This window comes from Amblyraja radiata, chromosome 5 (assembly GCF_010909765.2).
Source record: "Amblyraja radiata isolate CabotCenter1 chromosome 5, sAmbRad1.1.pri, whole genome shotgun sequence".
Lineage (NCBI taxonomy): Eukaryota > Metazoa > Chordata > Chondrichthyes > Rajiformes > Rajidae > Amblyraja > Amblyraja radiata.
The window spans coordinates 61,114,164-61,128,214 of record NC_045960.1 but is presented as its reverse complement, the minus strand read 5'-3'; the positions used below and the strand labels follow the sequence as shown (position 1 = coordinate 61,128,214).

Here is a 14,051-nt window from a genome sequence, read left to right as displayed (position 1 = left end):
TTCTAATTTAAGCATTGGATTTGTTCATCCTTTCCATAGTGCAAACCTTACAGGTGACAAGGACGAGGTTATATGCTCAAATGCAGAATTCTGTCACATTTAATTCAAAGTCTCCAGAAAACAAAAAAATGCCATTTACAATGAAATGCATCAGAGTAACCAGTGAATAAAACTACCAGACCATATTTCACCCCCCGAAAACATTCAAACCAGTCAGTGTTTCACATTTTTATCAAGTTGAATGAACATTCAGTTTGACGTTTTCTTTACCTTTCCAGTATTTATTTCATTATATACATAATATTGTTTATAGCCAAACCTAACAGCTTAACAATGAGACATCTGAAGCTCAAGTAAATTAAAGTGTTCTATTAAAAAGAAGACAGTGCTGGAGTCACCAAGCAGATTAGACAGCATCTCCACAGATGTTGCCATACTCGCTAAGTTACTCCAACACTTTCTCTTTTTTGTAAACCACCATCTGCATTTCCTTATTTCTCCAAAGTATTTCTATTGCTCAGCCTCAGCAACAGTGAAAAAAGACAGTTAGTTGATATATTTTCAGTTATAAAACAAGCCAACAGTAGCTATAAACCAAGGTTACTGTTGGTGACATTAACAGATGAATATACAAGGCATGAGGATCATTGTTTTGAGACAGAGGGTCTGAAATATAATTGCATCACTATAAATATATGCTGGTGTGTGTGTGTTCCCATCAAGACCATCCAAATGTTCCCTGATCAAAAACCTTAAATTAACCAGGAGGTCGACAATCTACTGAGGAGCAGATCTGCAGTGTTTGTCAGGTGATGCAGGATCATACAAGTTGTCCAGGAATTATCTCAAGAAGTCCATAGAGAACATAAGCAGACACTTTTTATCTCCACTGGAGGTGTAGATGCACGCTTGATAACTGTAGCAGGGCTTGCTGGCCATCACTTTCTTTAAAGTGAAACTGAGTAATGCAAGTGTCAGTGATGCATCGGGGCCAAGGAAAGAGCGTTCACGTCGCGGCCCTGTTTCAACCAATCTTTCCACCACCACGCACAAGACGCACAAGAAGCGCAAGACAGACACCATTGTGCAGATGCCGAGAAGTGTGTTCAGCTCTGGCTGAACAACTTCTAATCTTGTGTGTGGACTCGATAAGAAGAAGAGTGATGCATCACTGCTGGGTGTGTCTAATACTGTCTATGCTCACTACAAAAGGGTGAACAATGGTACATCTTCATGAGCCCCCTCATAGCCCAACAACACAGTGATCTCAGTCACCAAGGCCAACTTAAGAAGGTCCTTAATACAGATGAACCCTCAAAACATCCAGCCCTGATGGTGTACCTGGCCTTGTTGTTAAATCCTGCACGGACCAACTGGCTGAAGCTTGGCAGACTTCTTCAACCACTCATTACTACAATCGGAGGTCCCCACCTGCTTGAAAAGAATATCCAAGAATACCCAAGAAGAGCAAGGTGACATGCCCCAATATTAATTCCCAGGTTTTTCCATTGGAATTTTTCCAACACTGTGAAAAGATAAGCCCATTCCACTTGGTCGAAAGCTTTTTTTGCATCTTGAGAAATAATTGTTAGATCCTCGTTTGTCGTTCTATGCGAATATATTAAGGAAACGTCTCAAATTATAAAACAAATGTCGATTAGGTATAAACCCAGTTTGGTCTGGATGTATTAGTTTACTAATAACCAAGCTTGATCTGCGAGCCAAAGTCTTAGCTAATATCTTCTGATCTGTATATAAAAGGGCTATTAGACTTTGTACATCTAATGTTGCACCCGTGCACTTTGGCTTGGCTTAAACTATCACAGTCTGGGTAATCTGGATTAACTGATAATTTATTGTACATTCATATTTTGTGTTGCTTTGTTTAATGCATCAGTAAAGCTGCTGCAACTTGTGATAATTTGGAATAAATTTTCAATAATGCAATAACAGAGGGTGCAAGTGACATTTAATAGCCATCGAGGAAACAGATACTTCGGCACCAATCACTTGTATTCCTCTTCCCCTACCAATATTCAATTTCAATGGGACCAAACATCATGAGGGAAGGACAGTGGTCAGCTTATACAATAGAAACCATGCTGGGCTTGTGACCCAAGTGGTACCAATAAGAAAATGCTGAAATCCAAAATGAAGGATATGAAGGCAGGGCATTTATAGCTTAACACAATCAAGTCCAAGTGTTTTTATGAGAAGAAAATTTATTTGGGGGAGAGATAAAGAAAGATTGGTTGATGCAAGGTATTTGGATTTCCAGAGATCTGCATTAAAGTGTCACATAAAAGATTACTGCATAAGAAAAGAGTGCATGGTATTGGGTTACTATATTTGGCGTGCACATGAGTGGCTCGAGAATGATCCCAGGGATGATTGGGTTGACGTATAATGAATGTTTGACAGCCCTGAGCCAGTACTCACTGGAGTTTAGAAGGACAAGGGGATACCTCATTGAAGCTTACCAAATAGTGAAAGGCCTGGATAGAATGGATGTGGAGAGGACAGAGGGCACAGCCTCAGAATAAAAGGACGTACTTCTATTCTTCTACCAATAATCCACAATACCCTTAGTCAGAGGGTGGTGAATCTGTGGAATTCATTGCCACAGACGGCTGTGGAGGCCAAGTAATTGGGATTTTTAAGGTGGAGTTCGACAGATTCTTGTTTAGTAAGGGTATCATTGATTATTGGGAGAAGGTAGGAGAATGGAATTGAGGGAAAAATAGAATAGCCATGATTGAATGGAGTCGAGGGAAAAATAGATCAGTCATGATTGAATGGCAGAGTAGACAGACTCAATGGGCTGAGTGGCCCAATCCTGCTCCGAGGACTTATAAACATTAACTTCTGGCTAACTAATCAAAAACAGGAAAGTCAGGATAAATGGGTTACTATGGGTTTGTCAATCAGTAACCAGTGAGGAAGGAGAGATAGATCAGCCATGATTGAATGGCATAGTAGGGCCGAATGGATGAATTCTATTCCTATCACTTATGAACATTTGAAAGACATTTGGACAGGTAAATGTATAGGGAAGGTTTAGAGGGGATATGGGCCAGGTGTGGGTTAAGATTAGGCATCTTGGACTAAATGGACAAGTTGGGGGGGGGGGGGGGGGGGGGGGGGGGGGGGGGGAGGGGGGGGGAATGGGAGAAAACACAAACTCAATACAGACACCACCCAAGATCAGGATTGAACCCGGGTGCTTGGCAATGATAGGCAGCGGATCTATAAGCTTATAATATGCATTACAAGCTCACAGCTTATACACATTAATAAAATTAATATCATTAGTTACAGAATAAAGAGACAAATGCATGTATATACTTGATATTGTGTTGAATAATTATTTACAGAGACTTCTCTTAAATAATTAATTATAATGCTTTGGTTGCACATACTATCCTTTTGAATTGTTTTTCTAGGTCAGTGCTCATTGAGGCAGCATTAGTCTTTTACAAACTCCCACTTTTTAAACTATGATCATAAACTGCAGTTTAGGTATTGGACTAGCCACCTAGAAGTATGTTAGAATTCCACAGTAGCAATTTTTGAAACTGAATTTAGTACAGAAACCTAATGCTAAACTTCCCAACATTTGTTCCACAGTGCCTGATCCATACCCAGTGCAACTTCTAGTACAAGGTAATGTCCTACAGTGAACGGCTTTACACGGTTTGGTCCATATGCAACTCCAGACCTACACCATATGATTCATGCTTAAGTATCCACTGAAAGAACAAAACCATCCTTTTCCCTTTTGAAACTCTAACTCAGCAATTGCATTTCTAACATCCTCTGACATTATTGATTGATGTGACCTTCATGTTACCTGCAGCTATTTATCTCATTTACAGTATTTTGAAGTACATTTCCAAAGTACCAAAGCCATTTGCTGCTTCTGTGCAAACATAATTAACATAATTCTTACTCTTGCACTCCAGTGACTCTTGCGTGCATTTATCACCACTTCAAAAAGGATCTCTTGTCATGTACTTACCAGTATGAAAACAGAAATGACCATATCTGCAACATGCGTTGAACATTGCCATCTGTAAAAAAATAAGCATGCATTCAGTTCTCTTTTTTATGCATTTATTCCTACCTAAAATTATTGGATAGGAAAATGTCTTGGTCAGTTGGAAGAACAGCAAAGGGGAGTGGAAGACACAACATAGGTAATAATAACCATGAGAAAAAGAATGAGCAGAGTGAATTGATGGCAAAACCTGTTAAAAAAGCAAGTGGGTACTTACCAAATTATCCAATATCTGAGCTCAGTGAGATACTGCAATATAGCATGTAACCTATACTGGGATGGTTTTGATTTCACCTTTGCCTGAACAGCCAGAGGTTTAATAAGGAGTAGGCTGACAAGGTTCCGGTGGGCCAAGTTGATGTCAGCTAATTGGACCCAGCTGTTACCAATGATGCTGAGGATTGGCTTCTCCTAACCTGTCAGCCACTGATACGGATCAGAGCGGCATCTGAGAGGAGGGAGCTGTCACACTTTCTTGTAGCAGCCAAAGAAATGTAAGATAATTGGATTGGTTTTCTGCTTTTTTTTAACATACCGTGTGAGGAAATAATTTTACATACAATGTGCACATCTTTTCTATTTTTGCCCATACGAGCATGTAAAATGAACTGTTTATTATTATGGCTTCTTCAGAACCTTGCTATCTGTAAAAGATGATAATTTCACATAAAACAAAAATCATGGCCTTTTAAAAATGCATATACACTTATGGAGAGCACAAAGGGAGAAATGGATGATTCATGCAAAAGAAAGGCAGAACCACAAGAGTAGAGGGGAAAAAAGTTTTAGCAAAGGAAATGGAATGAATGAGATAAAATGGAATAAAATCTCACAAAATAAAGAGATCGCTAAATTGAATCAAGTGGACTTCAATTAAATTTATTCCTTTAAAACTCAAGCATAAGTAACTGAATAATAATAAGCCAATGCATAATTGAGCTGAAACAAAATCAAATCTAAAATAAAAGACTTGCAAGAAGTATTCAAATCCAAAAAAAAGGGTAAGTATTCAATGTTTAAATAAAACATTCGGAAGGCAAAAGGAAAGTGTAATATCAAATAATCAAAAAAAGTGATAAAAAGGAACAATGTGCTCTTAAGGCACAGGCATAACGAAATGAAAACAAATTTGTGTAGCCCCCCTGACAAATTAGATAAACTGAAAGCCAATAACAAAGAAATGGCAGAAATGTTGAATACTTAAGTAAAGACAGTAATAAATTAAATAGTTCATTAGTGGATGAGGTTTGAAAGTCTGTTAATGGATTTAGGAAAAAATCTAGGAAAATATTTAACTCATTAGAAAGATTTAAAAAATCTCAATTTATATTTATGTTCTAAAAACTCGATTGAAGTAAAGATGGTTCCAGAAGAGTGATAAACAGTTAATGTCCAGGCCAAATAGAAAGAGTAATAGGAAAATCTGTAAACAAAAGGTCAGTCAACTTACGAGATCCATTGAGTGTACAGTGTGGAAACAGGCCATTTGGCCCAACTGTCACAGTCTGCCCTCTCCTCATTCTCATCCACTTCACCTCCCAGTACTTTTCCACCGGTCCCTCCTTCTCCTCGCCTGCCACTCCCCTCTCATCAGCCCAACTCTCCTCACCTGTTGCACTCAGTTGCCTCTGATCACCAATTAACCCGGTATATAGACTCTCCTCACCGTTCACACAGTGCCAGATTGTTCTCAGCATTCATGCAAGACTCTCCAGCGCTTTCCCGACTTCCTGCCTGGCTTTGACTCTCCTTTCGTCTGTCCCTCGCTGGTTTGTTTGCATCGTGTGTTGGATCTCCTGGTTACCGGACCTTCCGCTACCCCGACTACGTCTCCTGCCTGCCTCTCTTCGGAACCCTTGCTCAATCCTGAGCCTCTGTGTGAGTACGGTGTACCCATTCCTGTGTTACTACTCTGTGTTACAGTATCGTAATAAAGTCCGTTACCAACTATACCTGCCTGATTCTGTGCTGCTATTAGGTCCAAGCTATACCCGTTACAGTACAATCTGGCCAACAATGGACTCAGCGCACACAACGTCTCCGTCAAACCGCTTCGAGAGGATTGAGCACACGCTCCTGCAGCACGAAGCTATGCACACTGCCTCCAACTCCGAGGTTCGATAGGCTGTGTCAAACCAAGAGCAAGCATTGGTTGCACTAGCCACCCAGGTTCAACAGCTGACGACCACCCTCGCCCAGGCTACACCCCATGCTTCGCCTCCGGCTCCGACAGCACCAGCTCCCGGTCCGCCAGGACCATCACCTGAACCCCGGAGCGCTACGCTGGAGACCCGGAGGGCTGCAACCCATTCATCACGAACTGTTCCATTCTCTTCGCCCTACAGCCCTACACCTTCGCCCAGGAAGCGGCGAGAGTGGCGTTTACCATTAATCACCTGACTGGCAGGGCTCGGCTGTGGGGAACGGCTGAATGGGAGCGACGCACGCCAGCTTGCTCCTCTTTCCAGGCCTTCGCCGCGGAGCTTCGCAAGGTGTTCGGTGAGGTTTCGATGGGTCCGGACGCTGCGGGAGGTCTGCTGGGGTTGAGCCAGGGGAACCAGAGCGTCGCTGACTTCGCCATCGACTTTCGCACCAGGGCCCGTCAGAGTGATTGGAACGCCCCGGCCCAGTGTGACGCTTTCTTGCTGGGCTTGAATGACTATATCAAGGATGAGTTGGTGTCCCACGACCTTCCTTCTTCTCTGGATGGGCTTATCGAGCTAACGACCCGTCTGGACCGACGCATTTTGGCGAGACATCGGGAGAGGCGACAGGAACAGGCGGACCGCCAGCTATCCACCCAAGCTCGTTTTCCTCCAGAGACTGGACTACCCTCGTCGGGGCAACCATCGAGGCAACCGGAACCCAGGCAGGTGGGTCGCACCAGTCTCACCCCCGAGGAACGGGAACGTCGGCGTCGGGGGAACCTCTGTCACTACTGTGGCCTGGCGGGTCATTACATCTCCAAGTGTCCAGTAAAAGGCCAGACTCACCAGTAGCGGAGGAATTACTGGTGAGTCGAACCTCTGAACTTTCCTCTGCCCGACGCCCTCTTTGTCATGCCCGTCTGCTGTTGTCTGATGGTTCTCACACCCTCGCCACCTTCATAGACTCTGGTTGTGACATTAATCTTATGGACAAGGAACTAGCCGCCCAGCTTGGCATCAGTTGTGTTCCCCTGCCTGAACCTGTTCCCGCCAACGCCCTCGACGGCCATCTCCTGGGGACTGTTTCTCACCAGACGGTCCCAGTGCGCATGCTCCTGTCTGGTAATCACCATGAGACCATCCAGTTCCACATCCTGCAGTCTCCCCGTCTTCCCCTCATCCCCATGACACAACCCCAACATCGACTGGAGGACGGGGGTCATCTTGGGTTGGAGCCCTTCCTGCCACCAAGTGTGCCTGAAGCAAGCCTCAGCTCCTCAACCGGCCACCTGCTCCAGTTCTGCTCCAGATCTGACGGGGGTCCCAACCGAGTACCATGACTTTGGGGATGTTTTTAGCAAGTCTAGGGCCACCTCCCTTCCTCCTCATCGGCCCTATGACTGCGCCATAGACCTCCTGCCTGGTTCCGCTCCTCCTAGGGGTCGCCTTTACTCCCTGTCCGCCCCTGAGAGAGGCGCCATGGAGCAATACATAAACGACTCCTTGGCTGCTGGTCTCATCCATCCCTCCTCGTCTCCTGCTGGGGCTGGGTTCTTCTTCGTGGAGAAGGACAAATCTCTGCGTCCCTGCATAGATTACCGGGGGCTCAACGGCATCACGGTGAAGAATCGCTACCCTCTCCCACTCATCTCCTCTGCTTTCGAGCTCCTGGAGGGGGCCACCATCTTTTCGAAGTTGGATCTACGCTACACCTACCACTTGGTCCGCATCAAAGAGGGAGATGAGTGGAAGACCACCTTCAACACTCCCACGGGACATTATGAATACCTGGTGATGCCCTTTGGCGTCACCAACGCCCTGGCCGTCTTCCAGGCTTTGGTCAATGACGTTCTCAGGGACATGTTGAACAAGTACGTGTTCGTCTATATAGATAACATCCTCATCTTTTCACGGACCAAGGAGGAACACGTACACCACGTCCAGGCAGTTCTACATCGGCTCCTGGAGAACTCGCTCTTTGTTAAAGCTGAGAAGTGCGAGTTTCACTCCCCGTCAGTCTCCTTCCTAGGATACATCGTTGGCCAAGGGAATATCAAGATGGACCCCGCCAAGGTCTCTGCTGTCACCACCTGGCCTGTTCCTAACTCCCGCAAGCAGCTCCAAAGGTTCCTGGGGTTCGCCAATTTTTACCGACGGTTCATCCGTGGCTACAGTACTGTGGCCGCACCCCTCATGGCACTCACCTCCTCCAAGGTTCCATTCCGGTGGTCTGCCGGGGGCGACGAAGCTTTTCAGACACTCAAGACACGGTTTACATCGGCCCCCATCCTCCAAGTTCTGGACTCAGAGAGACAGTTCGTGGTGGAGGTGGACGCCTCTGACGTGGGGGTGGGAGCTGTTCTGTCCCAGCGGGCTGCCGGGGACCAGAAGCTCCATCCATGCGCCTTCTTCTCCCGATGCCTGACCCCTGCTGAGAGGAATTATGACATTGGCAACCGAGAACTGTTGGCGGTTAAGTTGGCGTTGGAGGAATGGCGTCACTGGCTGGAGGGAACCGAGCAGCCTTTCTTGGTTTGGACTGACCACAAGAACCTTGATTACCTCCAGTCAGCCAAGAGGCTCAACTCTCGTCAGGCCCGCTGGTCTCTCTTCCTCACCCGCTTCAACTTCTCCCTCTCCTACCGACCTGGGTCCCGCAACGTGAAGCCCGATGCCCTCTCTCGACAGTTCTTGGCGAAGGAGGAGCCCGCCTCTGGCCCCAACACCATCCTCCCGTCCTCGCACAGGGTTGCCTCCCTCACCTGGGAAGTGGAGGAGAAGGTCAAGGCGGCCTTGGAGAACCAGCCGGGACCCAGCGCATGCCCTCCTGATCGCCTGTTTGTGGTTTCTGCCCTGCGGTCCGACGTCCTTCAGTGGGCCCACAGCTCTCGACTCACCTGTCATCCCGGCATTCAGCGGACCAAGGAGATGGTGCTACGGAGGTTCTGGTGGGCATCGCTGGAGGGGGGCACTCGGGAGTTTGTCAACGCCTGTCCCGTTTGCAATCAGCACAAGGTCTCACACCAAGCTCCTGCGGGTCATCTGCTTCCACTGCCTGTACCCCATCGACCATGGTCCCACATCTCCCTGGACTTCATTACCGGCCTGCCCCCATCCAGTGGTCACACCACCATCCTGACCGTGGTCGATAGATTTAGCAAGATGGCTCACTTTGTGCCCCTGCCCATGCTTCCGTCAGCCAAGGAGACTGCCGAGCTCATGTTACTCCACATCTACAGGCTCCATGGTCTCCCCGTCGATGTGGTCTCCGACCAGGGACCCCAGTTTGCCTCTGTGTTCTGGAGGGAGTTCTGCACGCTTGTGGGGGCCACCGTGAGTCTGACATCCGGCTTTTATACCCAGTCCAACGGCCAAACTGAAAGGAAGAATCAGGAGATGGAGACGGCGCTGCGGTGTATGGTGTCAAGCATCCCTCCTCCTGGTCCCAGCAGTTGTTGTGGGTGGAGTACGCCCACAACACCCTGACAAGCTCGGCCACTGGGCTCTCCCCTTTCCAGTGTGCCTACGGGTTCCAGCCTCCACTGTTCCCGGCGCTGGAGAAAGAGGTTTCCTGCCCGTCCGTCCAGGCCTTCATTCGTTGCTGCCGCAGGACGTGGACCCAAGCCAGAGCGGCTCTTCTCCGCTCCGTGGACCGTTACACCATGGCTGCCAACCGTCACTGCACCCAGGCCCCCACCTACCTCGCGGGCCAGAAGGTGTGGCTGTCGACCCGGGACCTTCCCTTGAGGGTGGAGTCCAAGAAGTTGGCACCCAAGTTCATCGGTCCCTTTGAGATCCAGAAGGTCATCAACCAAGCGGCTGTGAGGCTCAAGTTGCCTCGTTCCATGCGGTTCCATCCTACGTTCCACGTGTCCAGAGTAAAGCCAGTCCGGGAGAGCTCCCTGGTCCCCGCAGTCCCTCCTCCTCCACCTCTTCGTCTCATCGACGGAGGCCCCGCCTTTACGGTGCACCGCCTCCTGCGCTCCTGCCGTCGCGGGAGGGGTCTCCAATACCTGGTCGATTGGGAGGGTTACGGTCCAGAGGAGAGGTCCTGGGTTCCTGCTCGACACATCCTGGACGCCTCCCTCATCAGGGAGTTTCACCGGCGTCATCCCGACCAGCCGTCCAAGTCCGCCACTCCTAGAGGGGTCGCCGCCCCTGAGACTCTGTCCCCTCTTCCATCTGAGGCGCCCAGTGACGACTAGACTGAGCTTTCCTCTGATGCTATGGAGGAGGATGCGGACATGGATGTCTCGGACGAATATTAGCCCTCCTCCGGTCCCCCTCCTCCCACCCAACTCTGCGTGGATTGGGTTTATTTTCTTTATTGTTTTTTTTTTAGTTTTGGGACGTCAGGAGCCGTCCCTTGAGGGTGGGGGGGGGGGGGGGGGGGTTTGTCACAGTCTGCCCTCTCCTCATTCTCATCCACTTCACCTCCCAGTACTTTTCCACCGGTCCCTCCTTCTCCTCACCTGCCTGCCTGCCACTCCCCTCTCATCAGCCCAACTCTCCTCACCTGTTGCACTCAGTTGCCTCTGATCACCAATTAACCCGGTATATAGACTCTCCTCACCATTCACATAGTGCCAGATTGTTCTCAGCATTCATGCAAGACTCTCCAGCGATTTCCCGACTTCCTGCCTGGCTTCGACTCTCCTTTCGTCTGTCCCTCGCTGGTTTGTTTGCATCGTGTGTTGGATCTCCTGGTTACCGGACCTTCCGCTACCCCGACTACGTCCCCTGCCTGCCCCTCTTCGGAACCCTCGCTCAATCCTGAGCCTCTGTGTGAGTACGGTGTACCCATTCCTGTGTTACTACTCTGTTACAGTATCGTAATAAAGTTCGTTACCAACTATACCTGCCTGATTCTGTGCTGCTATTGGGTCCAAGCTATACCCGTTACACCAACTTGCCCACACCAACCAACATGTCCCAGCTACACTAGTTCCACCTGCCGTATTTGATTCATATCCCTCCAAACCTATCCTATACATGTACAGTACCTATCTAACTGTTTCTTAAATGTTGGGATAGTTCCTGCCTCAACTACCTCCTCTGGCAGCTTGTTCCATAAACCCACCACCATTTGTTACCCCTCAAATTCCTATTAAATATTTTCTCATTCACCTTACAGCGCTTGCAGCCCCGGAGACCCGGGTTCAATTCCGACTATGGGTGCTGTCTGAACGGAGTTTGTACATTCTCCCTATGATCTGCGTGGGTTTTCTCCGTGATCTTTGGTTTCCTCCCACACTCCAAAGTTTGTAGGTTAAATGGCTTGGTATGAGTGTAAAACTGTCCCTAGTGTGTGTAGGATAGTGCTAATGTGCTGGGATCGCTGGTTGGTGTGGACTCGGTGGGCCGAAGGGCCTGTCTCCGCGCTGTATCTCTAAACTAACCTAAACATGCAAACTTGCTAATCTTACCATGTATGTTCTCATCCAAATCTTTGAGGTAGATGAGAAACAGTAAGGGACCCAGCACCGAACCCTGAGGCACAACACTAGTCACAGGCCTCCAGTCCGAGAAGCAACCTTCCACCATCACGCTCTGCTTCCTTCCATGAAGCCAATTTTCTATCCATTCAACTTTCTCTACTTGGATCCCAAGCGATCTAACCTTCCAGAGCGGCCTACCATGTGGAACCTTGTCGAATGCTTTTACTAAACAATGAGAGGAAAGATAATGGAATCGAAACAAATGACGAAGAGTTAAATGCATTAAATATAATTTAAAAATCAACATGGTTTCCAAAACAAAGTCTTGTTTGATTAACATGAGAAATTGTTTTGCAGAGTTAATGGAAATGTAGTAGAAGCCATGTAACTAGATTTTGATAGTGGTTGAGGGATAATTATGGAGTAGACCAATGGTATTCCTTAATAACCCCTAAAACAGTTACATTTGTTTGCCAGTTTTCATACCTTTTTGCACAAGCTGGTTATTAAACTTGACTATAAAACAGTGACTGGACTTTCAATTTAAATTAGTAGCTCTAAAATATATCATTTAAATGCACTCTTGATATTTTATTCATTCAGGATATTGCAGTCTGCCTTTTGGGTTTTATTCACCATTTGATATTACATTTTGATGCAATCATCCTCTATTAAATATTACAGAACTCTTTAGCTATTGTGATCGAACCTGTGATCGGTTTGGTAATGCAATCGCGATATTCTATCGCAGTGAAGTTCAAATGTGTGTAAACGCTTAAACTGTCTTTACTATGGTAGCTTCCTGGTAGGTTAACATATTATATTGATATATGAATGAGGCACCCACTCCATTTTTTTCACTGTGGATGTTTCTGACTTTTTGCTTTGGGAGGCCTGGTACATTCCATCAGCAACATGAGCAACACATTAGCAAGAAGGATGAGGGGAAGTCTTATAGAAACTTATAAAAGGACTGGACAAGCTAGATGCATGAAAAATGTTCCCAATGTTGGGCGAGTCCAGAACCAGGGGCCACAGTCTTAGAATAAAGGGGAAGCCATTTAAGACTGAGGTGAGAAAAAACTTTTTCACCCAGAGAGTTATGAATTTGTGGAATTCCCTGCCACAGAGGGCAGTGGAGGCCAAGTCGCTGGATGGATTTAAGAGAGAGTTAGATAGAGCTCTAGGGGCTAGTGGAATCAAGGGATATGGGGAGAAGGCAGGCACGAGTTATTGATTGGGGACGATCAGCCATGATCACACTGAATGGTGGTGCTGGCTCCAATGGACGAATGGCCTCTTCCTTCACCTATTTTCTATGTTTCTATGTTGTCTGAGGGTAGTTTGGTGGACAATATCACTGTATCTTTTCAACGAGTCACTTTGGTCTGCTGCGCAGCACAGTGAAGTTGAATTGCTTCAGATGTTAAGGGGCACAATTCTCGACAGCCATCGATTATCCCTCCCCAACTGTGGAGATTTACTTTTATAAATCAGGCCCCGTTGTACAACAATGACGTTGAGCTGTTATAATAAACCCTTCGTGTTTCAATGGAACAGATCTGCAATGATCACCCTCACCCGGTGGGGTCACAACATCGGAGGCCTGGATCGCCTCAGTGAAGAGGGAGAGCAAGGAGGGAAGAGACAAATACTTTAAGACTTTTGCCTTCCATCACAGTGAGGAGGTGGCTGGTGAACTCACTGTGGTGGATGTTAAATTTGTGTTTATTGTGTGTTTTGTTATGTTATTATATGTATGACTGCAAGGCAACAAAATTTCGTTCAGACCGAAAGGTCTGAATGACAATAAAGGATACTTTGACTTTGACTTTTGACTTTGATGAAGGGTCAGTTTCAGATCATTCCAGCCGGATTAGATCTGGGTGATATTAGATGTTGGTTTCACACTCGGGCACGACAGTTTTTTTTGCGGATAGGGGAGGGGAGGGGAGGGGAGGGGGGGGGGGAAGGGGAGGGGAGGGGAGGGGGTTACAGGTACGCCATTGAAGCATTTCTCTAAACAGCTCACTCTGGAATTTCCATCAAAATGCCCTATCATATTGGATCGGCAGCTTCTCATCTGGCATGGCTCTTAACAACGCCAACGGCGGTTTAAGTTTATTTATCTCACTTTCATTTCAAAACGTTACTGGTGCTGGTGTGGCTGCGTTAACTGTACAGTTTTTAACTGTACCGCCAATCTTAAATTATCTCTCACTCTCCCCCTGATTCAACTACCAATTCGATTACCAATTTGCCTGATGCCAATGCTCAATGTCGACTGGAATGCAGCCCTCCCTCCCTCCCTCTCTCGGCCGTCCTCCCTCCCTCCGTCTCCCAGTCTTGCCGCCCTCCCTCCCTCCCTCCGCCGCCCCGCCAGCTGATCACTGCGGTGGCATCAGCCCA

General features: G+C 47.2%; 1 protein-coding gene across 1 annotated transcript in view; it reads left to right on the top strand.

Moving 5' to 3' along the window:
• LOC116973364 (fibronectin type III domain-containing protein 4-like) overlaps positions 1-14,051 on the top strand; it is a 219,743-nt gene that overhangs the window by 16,709 nt on the left and 188,983 nt on the right. The gene's annotated exons all lie outside the window — the stretch shown is intronic.